The 15,936-nt window shown below is 41.8% G+C and overlaps 1 pseudogene; it reads left to right on the top strand.

Moving 5' to 3' along the window:
• Positions 1-1,066: 1,066 nt before the first annotated feature.
• On the top strand, positions 1,067-1,183 carry LOC136637795 (5S ribosomal RNA; annotated as a pseudogene).
• The last annotated feature ends 14,753 nt before the right edge of the window (positions 1,184-15,936 follow it).

Raw genomic sequence — 15,936 nt, 5'->3', positions numbered from 1 at the left:
AAGCACTGGAGCTCTGCCACTCAGCAGTCACGCAGACCGCTGAGCAACGGAGAGGTAAGTGGGGGCATAGGGGGCAGGGAGGAGGCATTCTGGCAGGGAAAGGGAAGATGAAGGGAGGGTGTTGAAGAGGCATGCCAGGAGGAGGGAGTGGGGTGGGAAACAGGCAGTTCCAGTGGAGCTTCATTCCACCAGATCCAGAGTGACCCAACACAGAGGCTCTGAATTCTACACCAACCTTCAGGTCATCAAGTAGCCCCATTACATTTACCCCATTGTGTTTACGAAAGTCCCCTTCTCCTGAGGAGGAGGCGGCAATTGCCTGGAGCACGCAGGATGCAGAGGCATCCATTTTCAGTGCCGCTGCAGCCCCGCGTACTGGGCAACTCAGGATTGGACTGCCCAGCTGCAATCCTATACACACTTTCCTGTGAGTAAGCCCAACTGAGCACAATGAAACTTACTTCTAAGTAGACATGCATAGGCTTGTGCTGTAAGTTTAGCAGACAGAGCCTGCTGTGGAAGCAGATTCACTGAATTTTGGGCAGACACAGTCTTTTGTCCAGCTCATGGGAAACCTGTTCTTCTTCTTTACAACCAAAAAGACTGTGCAGAGTGCTGATTGGCTGGTCCTTGTGACAACCATAGAGACCAATCATTGTGACCACTACCCCCCAATTGTAAAGATCCCTACGGGGATTTAGAACAGCCTGCCTATGTAAACCGCCTTGAATTAAAGTCTGAGGAAAAATCTGACGAGCAAGAAAGGCGGTATATAAACACCTGTATTATATTAGTAGTAGTAGTAACAGAGATTTGTTTTTAAAAAGTGAATTTAAAAATGGTGGCTAGCTGAAGTAGGGTGGCTAGCTGAAATGGCTTCTCAAGTTTAAACATACTGATTGAGGTCCTTTAAAAAAAAAAAGACAAACAAATCAGAGAAATATGCAAGTCATTAAGTTTTTTTTAAAAGGAAGACAGATTGCCTGAAGCATGGACAAGGGGAAAAGAACAAATGAAAATCAGTGCTGTATTAGGAGCAAATATATCTTTTGAGAAGTTGTTAGAGGAAAGCAACTGTTACCCTGCACATGCCCGATCTCGTCTGATCTCGGAAGCTAAGCAGGGTCAGGCCTGGTTAATACTTGGATGGGAGACTGCCTGGGAATACCGGGTGCTGTAGGCTTATACTATAGTCTTTCGAGGTTGCCAACCAGAGGAAAGCCAAGCCAACCCTGCAATAGGAAAATCGGGAGTGCTCCCTGGCTGTGAGTGCACCAGTACACTCCTTCCCATACAGTGTCATGGATAGAATTTCTCTGTCACTTGAGACATCACGAGCACTATTTTGTTTGTCGTTGCTATTACATAATAGTGTGTATGCCTAAAAACAATATTAGGGGCTACCTTCAGGGTAAGGAAGGGTGAAGGTAGAGGCAAGGTAAAGGCAGGTGAAGAGAGGGCCTGAAACAGACTAACAGGATGAGAAGGCTTACAGGTATGTCTTTAAATGCTTTTTTAAATATTGGCAGCAGGAGAATTGTCCAAAATAGAAGGAAGAGCACTGCAAAGCAAAGGAATGGAATAGATCGGGGTGCTCAATGGGTGGATCGCGATCTACCGGTAGATCGCGAGGCAAAATGAGTAGATCGCGGAGTGCCGACCCCCCCTTCAGGTGCCTCTGGGAGGAAACGCCGGGAGTAAGGCCCATTGTACTCTATGGGGCTTACTCCCAGGTACGTGTGGCTAGGATTGCAGCCTCACAGCCTAATCCTAGGCATGTCTACTCAGGAGTAAGTCCTGTTATACTCAGTGGGGCTCAAGGTACACCAACATACATTGTACACATAAATGTTATATGTTATGATGGCGCGAACATTGTAAAAAAAACTCTGGTAGATCTCCGGGCCTTGCTGGGTTTCAAAGTAGCTCTCGAGCCAAAAAAGTGTGAGCACCCCTGGAATAGATGAAGAAACCTTAGATTTGCACTGTAACAAGGAACCAGCAGAACAAAGCAGACACCGGGGTGTGAGCAAAAGGAGAAAAGATAAAAAATGAACAGGAGGAATCGGATGCAAAGATGTGTGGACCAAAAGGAGGAACTTAAAAATGCACATGAAAAATGCAGGTTTTGTTTTTAAAAAAATATTCTACATTAAGCAGTTTTGAATTGGAAGTTTTTCTGTATCAGAAGAGCACTTTCACATGCAAGCTTAAGTATGAAGAAATTGCCCACTGAATTCACAGTGTTGTGACTTTTTCATGTCATAAAGAAAATAAAGCCCATTCACTCCTATTTTTAGACACAAAAGTCCTCCCACAGTGACTATACCACATCGTTTCAGTATGAAGAGCCATCTGTGCGGGGGGGGGGGAACCAAAAGCTAACACATCAGAATAAATACTTGTTTTCAAGGATTTCCTCTGCTATGGTAACATTTATATGTGGCATGTGGAGGTTATTACAAATAAATGCCTTCCCACATGAAAGTGATGGGGCTGAGTGACCACATTACCACATCAAAAAAAGTGTGAATTGAAGCTTCCACATGTGCAAAAATATACCCCGTGCACAGCTGTATACTTTATGGTGACGCTATTGCTGTAAAATTTAGCATATTAGGGTAGAGATGCAGTGAACAAAAGACATCAGAGAGTGGGTATATGTGCATATGCAATGCGGATAAGATATGCAGTGTTACTTACTAGGGGCTTTTATAAGATCCCCAAACATTAAGTGCCCCTCGTGTGATATCATTTCTTTCCACAACTGCACTTGTTTTGCAACTCAGTCATTCCTGCAGCCTTTGTGATCTGTGATGAAACTCGGGAAAGCTGTCGCGCTACCTACAAGACTTCTTTGCCAACCATTGCTGCTATTGTCCTCTTACAATATGCAATGGGAGGCATGAAGGCAAGGAGAAAAATCAGACAGCCCACTCTGTCGGAATGCTCTCCTTGTTACTGCTTGATGCACTCGCCAACGCTTTGACTTGAGTTCCCAGCACCCATGGGCTTTGGATTTACATTTTTAATACTGGAGATTTGCAACGTCATGCTTCTTGTTCTTCTAATTGGTACCACAGCAAGCAATTTTGCCTCCTTTCACCAAAGTAAGTCTCTGCTAAAAGCTGCAATTGGGCAGGCTCATTTGAGCCGGGTTTGCAAAAGTTCTTCGGCATCATGACAGAAAAAATAAAATCTGCGGGTTTATGCTTTAATGGGTTTGATGGATTTTGTTCGCCTCTTAAAAAGAACACCCTGAGCCACTTCAGATAGCCAAATTCTTTGCTTTCACTCATCCCTACTATGTGCCCTGTGATGCGAAAGGCTTTATTTAGGATCCTGCATATTTTCATAATTCTGAAAGCACTTTAAAAGTATAATGCAAACAAACAGTTAGGAGTCTTTTCTGAATTCCAGAATCTCCAGCAACAAACAACACTGAGCATTCCACGGACAATGAAAAATCCACGGACAATGAAAGTTGATTCAAATTGCTTGTAGTCGTGTACGCTTTGCAATCAGATACGGATACTTGTCTAGTACAGCACTACTCAAAGCGGTGGTCTGTGAACTGGTACCAGTCTGAGAGCCACAGGCCCCCAGGTACCAGTCTGAGAGCCACAGGCCCCACAACAAATTTCCTGGAAAGAAAGAAGCAATAATATAATCTAAAAATCGCAACAGAATTCCACCAAAATGTTTTCAGTTGGTACAGTCGACAATATTAAATATGTTTGCAGAAGCACATAATATCAATAATTATGCCATAATACTATAGTACATAACAGGAACATGAGGTGGCTGGGGAGGCAGGTGAGGCAGTGCCTCCCCATTGGAATCCTTCTTACCTTTGCGCGATCAAACTGTGCAGTTTCCAAGCTTCTCTTGGCTAAAAAATAGTACCAATGACCCACTTCAAGGTCATGCGGAGGTTCCTGGCTTCTCCCAGCATCAGCCCAGAACAAATCATGCTTCCCTATATTGACTCTTAATGGTGAAATAGCTAGCAGTGGAATAGTAAATGGAAAGGGATGGACCTTGTATGATACTGATAGAAGGTCGGTAGCTGTAAGGATGTAGAAATGCATATCTGGGAGGAGAAATATAAGTTTTTAGGAGAAATGTCACCATTCAGTAACATTTGTCAATTATTCCTTGCTTACTTGTCCTCAGCAAAGTGAGCCCCCTAAGGTGGATTAAGCTATTGCAACAGAAAATGCAATGCTGCTATTCAATTGCTGAATTACCTGTATTTCAGTCTCACCACTTGGGACATGTCAAATCAGAGCCAGTAATCATGGAAGAATTATAGGCAAGTGTAACCTTGTGCTAGAGTCATATCATATAAAATCTTACCTTCAGAATCTTAGACATAAATGGTTTTTATGTTTAAAAGCTTCTGTCACTTTAAGATCTGCAAATGGACTCTATTTTCATAAAAGTAGAGATTCTCAGGAGCCTGACAGGATCATGGGGTTCCATACCAGAAGCAGAGCACATAGCCACAAATGCTGGTTTTACATTTTAAAAGGCCTCCTTCAGTTTTAACAAACAGAAATGCAGCAATGGCCATTTTAAGATGCTTCGGAATAAAATCCGATTTGATGTCAATAGTTTTACATAACTAGAGCTGCTCAGTCACTGGCACATCTGTAGGATCTTGCTGGATTTCGATTTCGATTTACTACCTTCTATGCATGCTGCAATTTTAAAATAAAGCTGATTTGAACCTCTCTATGAAGGAGGGTGTTCCAGAGTAGCCAATACATTAGCTAGCAGACTATCTCCCTAGTTCAGCTAGCCGCCATTTTTTAAATTCACTTTTTCAAAACAAATCTCTGTTACTACTACTACTAATAATATAATACAGGTATTTATATACCCCCTTTCTTGGTCATCAGATTTCTCCTCAGACTTTAATTCAAGGCAGTTTACATAGGCAGGCTGTTCTAAATCCCTGTAGGGATCTTTACAATTGAAGAAAGGTTCTATCTTTCAAGAACCGCACATGTCAGATGGATCTTCCTGGTCTGGTATCACTTCTGGCCTCCAGTTTCCTCCCACGCAGGCAGACAAGCAGCTCCTTCATCTCTCACTTGAAGGGCGGCCAAGACGCTTCTTCGCTCACACCAAAGAGCAGGTGGAATGACTCAGCTCAGTTTGTCAGCTGCTTCAAGGTCTCACCATTCAGAGGTGCAGGTGGCCTCAAACTGGTGACCTTCAGATGTTATCTTCAGGCAGACGGAGGCTCTACCCTTTAGACCAGACCTCCTGCCCTGACCTCCTACAGTGACCTCTGTACTGTAGTGCAGTGGTTCTCACACATTTAGCAATGGGACCCACTTTTTAGAATGAGAATCTGTCATGACCCACCAGAAGTGATGTCATGATTGGAAGTTACAAAATGAAGCAGAAAAATTTTTAACAATCCTAGGCTGCAATCCTACCTGCACTTACCCGGGAGCAAGTCCCATTGACTATCATTGTTAAAAGAATATACATAGTAGCTTGTTAAAAGTACAGGTCTGTGACATTTCCCCCAATGCAGTCACATACCACGGTAGCATCGAGTTTAATATATTAAAAATAAAATATTTAAATGAATGGGGACGCACCTGAAATTGGTTCGCAACCCACCTAGTGGGTCCCAACCCACAGTTTGAGAAATACTGCTATAGTGAATTAGGTCCATTATGCTGAACCTTTCTCTCTCACCTCCCTTGTCTTTTTCTTGCTGAAATGCATATAGCTATGCCACTTACCATTATGCAGGATCCCTACTCATAAATTGTTTTTTCCCCTACATGTGAATGTTTAAAAAAAAAAAAAAAAACCTGTAACACCCTATAACAACTTACCTTCAAACCTGATTATAGCACAATGGGTACCACCACTAAGGTAAGTCATTACATAGTCACGTCTGTAACTTTAAAGAGGAAATTGCTGTTGGCTGGGGGCAATGGCAGTAATGAATCTTTGATACAGTATTGCAGTGTCTCATAGAGAACTGGAACCATTCGGAAAACAGAAGTGCCACACCTTCTGCTGCTTAAATACACTGGCAAGCTAACAGCAGTTCCAGTGACTTCTAGGGGCCAAAATTCACCTTACTGTACTTTTTTTAACCATTTGTGTTGTTGGCCCAGTATTTTTCCTTTATTTTTAGCAAATAGTGCACCAGGGCTGGGGGCATGTGAACCACAGCAGAGGTTCCAGGGGCTTTAACACTTTGTCCTGTCTCAATTTCAGTTTGAATTCCCCTCACCATGCTGTTACATTCAGGAAGTAGCTTCAATGGAAGCTTTTTCCAAATGTAAATAGTGCACTGGGGGCGCATGATAGGGATCAAACTGCAGTGTGGCAAAGTATTAACGTCCCCCTACCATGCCATAATTTTACCATGGATCTCACATACACCCCGTCTACGCACTATTTACCAAAAATAAAATAAGAACACTGGGACAACACTAGCATTTAAAGTAATGTGTGTTTTGGCCATTGGGAACTCTTTTTTCCTTAGAGCTTAAAACAAGGCTAATAACTGTGATCCTGTCCTACCTGCCTTCTGAGAGGAGAAGGGAGAACAGCTCTGTGGTTGGAATGACTATAAAGCTAAGACTTTTCTATTTATTTTATTTAAAAGATTTCTTGGCCACCTTTCAACTGAAGCCTCCAAGGCAGCCTGCAAATCAATATCAAACAAAAAGTATCTTTTTAAAAAATACAAATAATATCCAAAGTCAATTAAAATTGTACCAGCAGCAAAACAGCAACTCATGGCAATAAAGCCAAACCCAGTAAAAACTCATAAAATAAATCTGGCACAAGAGATGATATGGTTCATGCCAGTCAAGAGTCCTGGACAGAGTATTCCACAGCCAGGATACCACCAATGAAGAGGCCCTTTCTCCAGTTGCCACCCACCTTTACCACTGAAGGTAACAGCACTTGGAGCACGCATCTCTGATGCAGACCTCTACAAATGAGCCAGTTTACATGAGAGCAGGCTGCCCTTCAGGTCCCAAGCCTTATAGACAGAGGTGGGAGAAAATGATCATGAAACAAAATCATACAACACTGCTTTCTGCACTTCTCATTTTTGTAAAAAAATAAAAACAAAAACAACCCTGAAATTTGCAAAAAAAAAAAAAATTGGTTTTTATTTATTATTTAACGGGGTGCATGGGTAATGTCAGTGGCTGCATCTGCTGTTACTATACCACCTGTATCACCTACCTAGTACACTTCTAAAGCAATTAATTTATCCTTATAATGTAAATTTTGAATAAAAACACCACTACTTTCTGCACTTGTAAGTTTTGGAAAACATTGAAATCCACAAAGAAAAAAAATGCATCCTATTGTCTCCCACCTCTACTTATAGAGTTTTCTAAGTCAACATCACCAGGTTGCATTGTACCCAGAAATGAACTGGAATTAAAGGTCTTTGAAGAAGTATATTCCAAAACGTACCCCAAGTGGCCACTGGCCAGTACCAGCCAATCACACAGCAGCTATATTTTAAATAGGATTGCTGGATCTCATGACTTTTCTGTGTCAAGGCTCCCACCTGAGTCACACACAACTACATCGTCAACTACCGCCTCAAATCTGAGCTCTGCATGGGCAATTTAAGAAAGGACAGGGAGGCAAGATATCATGCTTTCTAATCCAGCCTCTGGGGCTTTAGGCAAAGTATTTAAGTACCCGCCATTTCCATTTTCTTATTTGTAATTGGAGGATAATAATACCTATTCCACTATATCAAAGGTTTTATGGGGATTAATTGATTCTTGTAAAGTGCTTTGAAGCTGTAAAATGACTTAAATACCAAATGCTGTTGCTGCGTTTGGAACAGGAGATTCTACCACACAGACTTCAGTCTTCTAACCAGGAACAGTCCTCTATAGAATAGATCAAGTGTTCAGAGCCACTATAGCAATGCAGTGCTTAGTTCATAGCATAGTTGCTGGAAGTGCTCCTGGGACTGTCTTTTTCCCCCCTGCCTCAATCATCAAGCAAACCAGACACATTTGAATCTATTCATTTCCCACACAATCCTATTTCCTTGCAAAAGCCTTTTTTTTTTTCTCAAAGATCAAGAACCAGATTCTGCCCACCCTGCATTATAAACTGGAGACCCAACATAATGTCGAGTAATATTTTCCAATGAATAGTCAATTGGTCCTATTAACTAAGCTTCTAGTTTTTTTTATTTTTACAAAACATCCTGAGTATCTGGAAGATTCAGCCAGGGATTCAGATCAGAAGGACTTGTGAAGTTGATATACTCAACCAGCTCTCTGATTGGAGAAAAGATTCCAAACACTGAGGAAGGCTCAGAGACAGATATAGGCTGTATAATTAATATTCAAATATCAGACAAGGAGAAGCATAAAAGCCTGGTTTGTAAGACAAGTATGCACAATTTCTGTTATTTCTTTATTTCTGTTGTGCCTTTTAGTCAACAGGTTTAGAAGTTGTACTATCATTTTGAGGAGAGAGTCCTGTGCAGTGTGTCTGCAGTTGAAGAGAATTCTGAAACATGTCCCAACAGCTGGGTGTCACACTCTTGACTAGGCTCCCTGAAAATGTATTAATTGATTTATATTTTTAATCTTTCTTTTGACTCTAAAACTGGACTTATAGGACAGGTTGCCTTCTCTAACCCAGAAGTGGAGCAGTCAAACAAAGGGACACTTTACAGAGTGCCTTGTTGGCACTTGGACTACATGGGCTTACCGAGTCCCATAATTGACACCACAAAACATGATGATTATCTGAAAGCACAATGCAACTTTAAGAAGCAAAGCAGAAAAGGCAGAATTCTGTCATTTTCAGAAGGCTTCTTAAAGCAAATGTTGCTTCATTAGAGTTTATAATACAATGTGAAGACTCAGTTGGTCTGTGGAACTCCTTGCCACAGGATGTGGTGATGGTATCTGGCCTGGACGCCTTTAAAAGGGGATTGGACAAGTTTATGGAGAAAAAATCCAATACGGGGTACAAGCCATGACGTGTATGCGCAACCTCCTGATTTTAGAAATGGGCTATGTCAGAAGGCCAGATGCAAGGGAGGGCACCAGAATGAGGTCTCTTCTTATCTGGTGTGCTCCCTGGGGCATTTGGTGGGCCGCTGTGAGATACAGGAAGCTGGACTAGATGGGCCTATGGCCTGATCCAGTGGGGCTGTTCTTATGTTCTTAATGCTAATTCACATTACAAATGTCTCATCTTTTTTTTTTCTTCTTCTACAGAATGTTCAGTTGCTCATGTAAATAGCAATAGAGAGGCTAAGCCTCTCAAAAAACACTCCCAAGGAGTTGCCTACCCTTCAGGAACCTACACTTCCAAATAGGCTTTATTCAACTTGCCTGTGACTCACTATAGCAGAATTTCTGTAGAGCCTCACAGTGACATCCAGTGGGCCAACTGAAAAGTGTACATTGCTTATGTTTAAGGGGATATAGCAGGAGTTATAGCTAGTTACTTGTTAGATTTGGCCAAAATATTCTTTCAAGTCAGAGTATTGTGCAATAAGATCATTTTGAAAATACCCCATTTTGAGGATGGAAGCTACAACAGTTGCTGAAACAAAATGTAGTACTCAGAGCTACCTCTGAATGCTGAATGCTCTACCTTAAAAAGACTGCCTGCTTTTGAGGGAAACCGTTTTCAGACCTCAACTTTTGAGGTTCAAATTATCCATCTTGACCACTACTGCCTGGTACTGGGAAAGACTAAGATTATTGCCTTTGTACAATATCATGGTAGGTATATGCAGTTCCTAGAGACCAACTATGACAGAAATCAACGGATAGGAGACAGGAGCATGGACCACAAGTGTCCACTGATTCTGGCATAAGAATGGACAGTTATCCGTTCTTCGTAACAGCTTTCAGCCAGGTTTGGGAAAAGTCACTCCTGTATTTAATATTGTCACAAACTGTATTTCTGGATTACATCACATGTTAACATTTAGCCATGTATTATTCCTAGGGCTGGAATACCTAAACTACAGTTTGGCAATATCTGTATTCTATCAGGGATGTGCGGCGTGGACATGAAGTTTCTGACTCAGAAAGCAGGTGGAGTGCATGCACAGTCACAGGGGAGGCTGTAGCTATTTTCTGTGCATTACGGTAGGGTGATTCTGCCACACCTGCCGTTTGACTCAGAAGTAAGCCCATTATGTTCAGTAAAACTTAAGCTGCAATTCTGTCTTATTTACCAAAAACAAACACCTCTATTTATAGGTTTTCTCTGACTACAGGGGCAGGTTTTCTATAACTATAGAGGTCCTCAAATGTAAGAACGTGAGCTCTCCCTGCCTGGGCTCCAGTGACTGCATGGACCATGAGTTCCAAAGGCCCCCATCAGGCAACACAAAATAATCTCACTATTTTAAACAGTTCAAGATTTCAAAAAACTTTGTAAATCCAAATTGTAGACCAATCATTTAAAATGCAAATTTACAAAATTCAAAATATGCAACTGTAACATTTGAGGGACAATCACAAAATCAATATAGCTTGTACAAGATAATATTGGTTTTTCGGCCCTACCTCAACATTATATCCTACTGCAGTGGTTCCCAACCTTCTGTCCATTTAATAATAATAATAATAATAATAATAATAATAATAATAATAATACAGGTATTTATATACACCTCCTTTCTTGGTTGTCAGATTTCTCCTCAGACTTTATTCAAGGTGGTTTACATAGGCAGGCTGTTCTAAATCCCTGTAGGGATTTTTACAATCGAAGAAAGGTTCTATCTTTCAAGAACCACAACATTTCAGATGGATCTTTCTGATTGGTATCACATTCTGGCCTCCAGTTTCCTTCCACGCAAGCTGACAAGCAGCTCCTTCATCTCTCGCATGCAGGGCAGCCAAGACGCTTCTTCGCTCACACCAAAGAGCAGGTGGAATGACTCAGCTCAGCTTCTCAGCTGCTTCAAGGTCTCACCATTCACAGTGCAGGTGGCCTCGAACTGGCGACCTGCGGATGTTATCTTCAGGCAAACGAAGGCTCTACCCTCTAGACCAGACCTCCTGTCCTGGTTTAAGACAGGACTGGGAACCTACTGAGAACCCGTAGACAACGGCACCTATCACTTCTGGTTCTACCCATACATACTGGCGCTACCACTTGTGGTTCCCAACCTTCAGGAGCTCAGGGACCACTAAGGCAAAATTTTGAGACGATGGGGACCACATGCAACCCCCCTACCCTCGCACACAAAAAATACAATTAAATTTGTATTTAATTGTCCCTAGACTTACAGGGATTAAGAAGCCCTGTTAAAACCCTGTCAGTGGCAGCAGTAAGGATAACCCGGAAGTGACGGGCGCCATTGCCTATGGGTCTCTGCCAGTTGCCACCCCCTTAAGGGGGGGAAGATTTTTCAAACACAAAACCAGGGGGTTGTGATCCCCAGGTTGGGAACCACTGTCCTACTGTCTTGTCCTACAGCATGGAGCAAGTACCACTAGTCATCGACTGGCAAGTTTTTTCCATAGGTTTCCCAACGTAAAATTAGGCATCCTTGTGGTCCTGCTGTGCTTAATATGAAATGCACAGGCTTCCTGTGATGAAAGAGTACATTCACAGATTTCAGTCACTGAAAAGCTCAATGGCTAATAATACTATTGTTATAACTTTGAGTCATGTAGGAGCACATTGATAAGAATATCAACTAAGGTTGGAGGTCTTAACTCCAAAAATGAATGCCTGAGAATTCACACTGTGTGTAAATGAAACCCTTATTCATCGGGATGAGTCATGCCACATCCTTATCCATACATTTCCCTGCAGTAGCACTTGGTTCTGAAATTGTCCCTGTACTAGGAATGGCTGACATAGCTTAAGCCTGTGGATAACAGGGCTTTGGCTGAGATGTGGCCTTCATTGTAGAACTGGTCCTCTCAGTTATGTACCTAAGATCTTCCTTCTTCACCTTTAAAACAAATCAACCAACCAACCAGCCTGGAGACTTCATTGTTTTCCATTGCTTTCAAGAAGATCCACTTTTGGTTTCCCTTAATATTTAAATATAGTTTTATTATATGTTTGTATATAATTGTAAATTTAGCTTACTTTGGGAATGCTGGAAGGCTGGATACAAATCAACATCACCTGCTTTGTGAGCACCATCAAGCCTATCTGGGCTCTGTGAGAATCTCAGAGGAGGCCAAGGTTCATTTGGTACCCACAAATCCAGGGTTTATCAAATTATCTCATGACCTACATGTATTACCAGTTAACTCAGTAAAAATAAATCTAGATAATAGATAGTCAAATGAAGATAGTGTTGTGCACCCCTTTGAATAAGCATTCCCTGTAAAGAACCTTGCCTTAAAAATACAAGCACTTAACAAATGTGTTGCTATAGCAATAGAATAAGCCTGCATAAACTTGAGGCATTCATATTCATAGAAACTTCTGAAGCAAAACCAAATGTTGGATGCAACACCTGCACTAGTGCCAAGTTTAAAACAGCACACAAATTATGTCAGAAATAAATGGGTGTGACTAATACAAGCACAGAACACTAAAGTAGGGGAAGAACCCAACATTTGCCTTGAAGGCAACATTTAGTGAACACAGTTGATGGGCATTGGGAGAGCATAATTTTCCCCACTGTTCACCTTTATACTCCATAACTGCGTTGCACGTTTCTCCCCCATAAATTGCACAACTGCTGGTAATTATATCACTGCAACCCAGGGAACAAGTGTTGTAACACTTGCTTTCCTTGTAGCATTAGGAACATTAACTTTCACTGGAGCAGGAAATTTGGTCTCCTCTAACTCATATGGCTCAAATTGTCAACAGCCCCTTTTAGTGATGTTGCCTATGTGGGTCACAGCCATCATTTCCAACCTGCCATCAAGCTCAACACTGTGGAATTACTCTCTAAATTTTTTTTTCTCTTCATTTCCGAAACTCCTGTCCTATGATCTTCACTCCTGGCCCTCCAAGGTCAAATGCCGCCAAGAATCTGCCCAGCATTAAATGTGCTGTAGAGGCTCCAACAACTTCCTGCTAATTACTGTGGTCACACTTCCTAGTCCAACAAGCACCAAACGACTTTGCAGCCTCTCAAGTGGAAGAGGTCACCTAGCTGTGTGATTTAGGTCATCACATTGGCAGTTGCTGCTTGATAGAAGACAGCTTGAGAAGGTAGCTGTTTGAACATGAAGGGCAATCTAAGGTAATTAACTGATACACCCAGTATGACTCATGCGATAGCACTAAAAAGGAAAAAAAGGGAATTGAAGACATTAATCCAAGTTTATAATTTACCATTCCAATGTTCATAATTTTTCCCCAGATGATATGGACTTTGCATATTACAAAGCCAACTGTTGTTTATGCTGTTAAATGGTAACTTGGGTTTGCACAGCCATTTGTGATGAGTAAGACTACAGACATCATGACAGATCATCTCCCCTTCATTCCTCAAGCTTCATGACATCTCTTCTATGCTTTTGTACAGCATGCCATAGACACAGGTTTTTAAAGTAGCAATCCTGAAAGATCTCTGAGATGGTCAGATATCTAACCATACCATAAAGAATCATTTTCTATCTTTTATCCAAGAATTAGTTAATTATAGGTTTGATCGCATTAGGGTGCATACAAGAAAAAGGTGACAGGCTAATCTTTTGGTGAAATTTTCCAGCCACAGAGTCCATGTAAGTTAATCTATTCTCAGAGATGGGAAAGAAATACAGGGGGCCACAAATCCACAGATCCCATATCCACGGATTCACTTATGCCTTAAGGCATTATGCTGCAGATTCATAATGCCTTATAAAGCAATAAAAGCATCACTTCTAGTTTCATGGGGAAACTGGGTGTAGCAGGTTTTTTACTGCTGGGCTCAGAGAACCTTCCAAAGGGTGGGGGTCGTTCGCCAGTATCTGTGGTTTCAGAACCAGGGGAGGGATTCTGGAACGGAACCTCTGCGAATACTGAAACATGCCTGTATGGCAATGGCCAGAGGAGTGACATCTGGTTTCTGCTAGATAATGAGGGAACTTAATACCTGATTATCTCACCTGTATCCCCCTCACCTCCTAGGCTATTGTTCTAAATCCCTCCCCCATTCCTTTTAACCATTATTTAGCCTTTGATCTCCTAATACTCAAAATTTCACAAAAATTTGCTTAAAAGACTAAAATAATGGCATAGGCAGTAGGGGTACTACAAGAAGGCACAAAGGGGCCTCACTGAGCTATTACTCACAGGGATGGTCATATCTGAACAATGCATTCTGAACATCCCTGCCCTTTTTATCCTTGTATACCACAGAATTCTTTGCTGTTTGACTATCAGGTATTTTGTGAGGCCAACTCTCTTCAATACAAAACACTGTTGATGCTGATAGCGTTAACACTTCATCGTTTTTAAAGAACCTTGAGCATGCATATGGAATCACTGCCTTCCACTGCACATGCTCCCGAGACACCCCCAGTACCAACTACTGTCACTCACACATATCCACAGACAAGGATTCAGATGTCCAGGGTTCAACAAATCCCTTCATTGTGCTCATCTCATCTTTTTATTTTGTCTGCCCATTTGCAGTCCTCCAAACTGCCTCCTCTTTTCTCCAGTCTATTAGTGCCAACAAGGAGGCTCAAAGAGGCAGCAGTTTGGATGGCCTATATGGAGCAACAGTAAATATGGGGTTTGCTGCTATCTGCAGTTTCATGTATCTGTGGTTGCAGAAGGAACGTATCCCCCATGGATACGGGAGGGCGACTGTACAATTTTGCTAGGTCAGGCAAAGGCAGGAGTGAGCATATTGCAGTTCCTTGGCCACACCAGAACACTCAATGGTGTCTGGACAGACTGAGGTTGACTGGCAAAGGCAACTTGCTTCTACTCATCCTTATCCAATGTAGCTAGAATCAGTGGCTGGGGTATAGGAAACACGAAAAAGTGAAATGGCAGAGCCTGACATTCCCTTATGGTTTCCAAATTAAGTGGCTTTGAAAACTGAATTAGTATTTAATCATTCCAGTTATATACAGTACTTATACACCTTGATAGCAATCTGTTTATAGAGCCCATTACCAAGAACACTCATGCTCAGTAATCTTGTTGGATTATTTAAGATGCCTGCCCTTGTTGACTGACCTCACTCTGCCCTACATAATGCACTTTCTGGTTAATATTTCCATCGTGCTCCCACTTGTTACAAGAGGTGTATTGAGTTACTCCAAACCATGTGATGTGGCTACATTCCAAAACAGGACTGCCTGGATAAACGTTTGAAAAGGCACGTACTGTATACACTGAAGGCTGTGCCACTCCTCACAGATAGGGCTCACGATAAACCTGCAAATTAGCAGTAATAGAAGCAACCTCACATTTCCACAACACCTTTGAAAGAGATACCTTCAAGCATATACTCAGTCTTTAAGACTGGTACTCAGCATCTAGTCCAACACTAGAAACCATCGGTCTACAGAGCCCATTTCTCATCAGACTGTTTTGAAAGATACATGAGGATGTGGCACACACAGTTTCCCCGAATACAGTGGATTTGCTCTGGATTCAAACCAAATGAAGCTGAGATCAAAAGAAATACTGAAGTTAAATAACTCAGCAGAAGCTTTTTAGTCACTGCCACTGGACCACCAGTGCAAACCACATCTCATTATTTTGCTGGTTACTTATGTCAAAAGGGTTGTGCGCTCTCTATTCCCCACGGAACTTGGTGGAAGACATGGAAATTATGCAGCTATTTTAAAGTCACGGACCGTAGCAAGTGAACAATTGTTCATAAGAACAAAAGAAATCCATATTATCAGTTCATTTTATTTACAACCAAGTTTTCAGGGGGGGAAACAGCCTTATGCCTGAAACCTCCATCATATCATTAATTCGGATATCATGAGAATCACATGGTAG

Source organism: Tiliqua scincoides, chromosome 1 (assembly GCF_035046505.1).
Source record: "Tiliqua scincoides isolate rTilSci1 chromosome 1, rTilSci1.hap2, whole genome shotgun sequence".
Taxonomy (NCBI): Eukaryota; Metazoa; Chordata; class Lepidosauria; order Squamata; family Scincidae; genus Tiliqua; species Tiliqua scincoides.
Note: the sequence above shows the minus strand (reverse complement) of the source record. Positions and strands in the feature narration are given on the sequence as shown.